The sequence below is a fragment of the Otolemur garnettii genome, unplaced genomic scaffold (assembly GCF_000181295.1).
Source record: "Otolemur garnettii isolate 467f Iridium unplaced genomic scaffold, OtoGar3 scaffold00031, whole genome shotgun sequence".
Lineage (NCBI taxonomy): Eukaryota > Metazoa > Chordata > Mammalia > Primates > Galagidae > Otolemur > Otolemur garnettii.
In genome coordinates this window covers 2219430-2222510 of record NW_003852426.1, presented here as the reverse complement: position 1 = coordinate 2222510, position 3081 = coordinate 2219430, and the positions used below count along the sequence as shown (strand labels likewise).

The 3081-nt window shown below is 41.5% G+C and overlaps 1 pseudogene; it reads right to left on the bottom strand.

The window, feature by feature from the left end:
- Positions 1-227: 227 nt before the first annotated feature.
- LOC100959115 lies at positions 228-717 on the bottom strand (annotated as a pseudogene).
- Between the last annotated feature and the right edge of the window lie 2364 nt (positions 718-3081).

Below are 3081 nucleotides of genomic sequence, written 5' to 3'. Positions count from 1 at the left end.
ATTCAGAGCAAGGAAAAAAAAAAACTTTCATCATATTAGAGGAAAGTCAGCCATGGGTTTGCAATCTGCACTCTGACTACACATGCAATGAGGACAATATTCTGCTAATACACTGGATCTGCTGCTGCATTTGTCTACTGTTTGTCTAATATTAACAACTATAGACAGAGCAGTGCACCTAGTAGTTGAAATAATCCTTCCAGGGTTCCAGTGTCAGGCACAACATTTCACTTCTCTTCACACCACTGTTCTCTTTGCCTACCTGGGCTTCCTCCTCTTCAGTAAAGTCATTTTTGACCTTGAAGCTCTTGCAAATCTCTCCAGGAGTTTTCCCCTTGATCATATTGGCAGCAGTCTTGCTCGTAACATCAAGCAAACCTTTGATGTCTAAGTAGTTTGCAGCCAGAATAAGTTCAAAGAGTGTTCCTCGGTCAGCTTTTAGGAATTCTTGGCCCCAAACAGGGATATCATCTGTTCACTTTTCTCTGTTCTCATCATCCACAGGAGGAGGAGGGTCATCCTTGTGGCGGGTGCACCACTGAATGACCTTTTTAATATTGCTGCATTAACATTTGGTAGAGGAACTAGGTCATAATCTCCTTTATCATCCATTCCCGAATCTTCCAACATTGTCTTGATAGTCACAGACTGTTTGGCAATTTCCACATCAACTTCAAACATCTCTCCATCAGCAGTCTGCAACTTAAAGGAAGGCATGGCCTTCAGTCTCAAAGGACAGCCCGAGGCTGACGAGAGCTGATAACTCGCATTACTGCATGTAAAAAATAACCTTTAATATTAAAAGTCTACACAGTAAGAGGAGAGGCAGAGGACAAGGCCACTCAAACTTATTTTTCTATTAGCTACTGGAAAGGGTGTGTTCAAATCATAGTTGTAACAATGGTATATTTGTTATTTTCTATTTTTAGTTCTACTAATTTTTGCTTTACAGATTTTGAACTATGGTATTAGATGTACATAATTGAGGATTATTATATGGAAAGTAGAGATGTTCCCATTCCTTTTCAGTTTCACTCAGCCCATTCATGGGCCCAATCTCATGCATAATCACAAGCTACATTCGACTTATTTGAGATATTGAGGGAGCACCTTTCCCCCTAATTTTGTAGAAAGATGAGAAATCGTCATAATCGCTAAACCAAAAGGGACTTTTAGCGAGGGCTTTTCAGGTATTACCTGTTTCCTTCTAAAGTAACCATGTTCCTAAAAAGCCCTGCAATAAACTTGCTGGAATGACTGTGTTATCCATGATTCACAGATGAATCAAAAGCTCCCAGGAGGACAGAGATTCTGAAGTCACAACAATTGAGTGGTGGAACGGTGACAAAGCCATGTACTTTTGGTGCATGGCCCAGTTCTCTGGGGGTCATGAGAATTGCAGCCCTCAATTTTTATACATATGGTTCTTTTCACAACCAGAAAAGAAAATTGCATGGTGAGATCAAAGTGCCAGAGCCCTAAGCCCTTGCCTTACATTTGAGGGGCTGAGGGAGGGAGAGAGAGAGGCTGCCACTGATTCTCTTAATTCCAACTTCCACTGTCAGTCACTCAGCTGAGAGCAGGGAGATTTCTGTTCTGCACTTGGGGCATCAGGATATACATGACAAATAGCCCCACACCTACCATGGAAATAGACAAGAGTCCCTCCCACTCCCTGACTCATGTCCCTCAGTTTTCTAACTACATGTGTTTGCCTGTACATGTAAAGATTGCTTCTCCCTCCCAGCTCCAGTTATCGGAGGACAAACACAGCAATGGCAGGAAGGAATTAGCACTGAGCCTGGTGCTCTGATGAAAGCTCTGAGTGAGACCTTATTTTACACTTAGGTGCCTCTGAGTCAATGCAGAGATTTTCCTGACTCCATTTGGGCCCTGATTTGATTAAGACCTATAAGCTCTGACACCTCTCCAGCTCCTCCTCAGAAATCACGAAGAATCAATCAGATACTGTAGCTTGCACCTTAACCCCAGGGACTTGGGAAGCCAAGGTGAAAGGGTCACTTGAGGCCAGGAGTTTGAGACCAAACTGGTAACACACTGAGACCTGTATCTATAAACAAATGTGAAAAAGAAGAAAATGAGCCATGTTTCTTTTATTGTGGATGGTGCTGTGATAAACTTACAAGTGCAGGCATCTGTTTGTTAGAATGATTTCTTCTTCTTTGAGCAGATACCCAATAGTGAGACCGCTGGATCCAGTAGTAGTTCTCCTCTTAGTTCTTTGAGAAACAGAGGTTGTACTAATTTCCATCCCCACAGTATATAAGTGTTCCCTTTTGTCTAAAGGGAGAACATCTTATTTTTGGACTGACTTTTCAATAGTAAGCATTCTGACTGGGCAAGACGATACCTCATTATGGTTTTAGTTTGCATTTCTCTGGTGATTAGTCGGGTTGAGCATTTTTTCAGATGCCTATTGGCCATTTGTATGTCTTCATCGAAAGATATCAGTTCATATGCTTTGCCCACTTCTTAATGGGGTTGTTTTCACAATTGCTGCCATTTGAGTTCCTTGTAGTTTCTGGGGTTAGTTTGTAAATCTCTTCTCCCATTCTGCAGATTGTCTCTTCACTCTGCTGATTATTTCTTTTTCTGGGCAGAAGTGTTTTAGTTTCATTAAGTTCCATTTGTCTCTTTTGTTTTTGGTGCATTTGGTTTTGAGGTTTAGTCATGAATTCTTTGCCTAGGTCAATTCCAGAAGAATTTTCCCTAGGGTTTCTTCTGGTATTTTTAGGTCTGTCATTTAAGTCTTTAATTCTTCCCAAGCCCCACTTTTTGTATATGGTGTGAGATAAGGGTTCATTCTTTCTTCTACACATGGGAATTCATTTTTTCCAGTACCATTTATTGGAGAGGGTGTCCTTCAGTGTGTATTCTTGTTGACTTGGTCCAAGATCAGCTGGCTGTGGATATATGGCTATAGTTCTGGGTTATCTATTCTGCTCCATTTAAGGTGTATGTCTATTTTTTTTTTTTTTGAGACAGAGCCTCAAGCTGTCCCCCTGGGTAGAGTGCCATGGCATTACGGCTCACAGCAACTTCCAACTCCTGGGCTCAAGT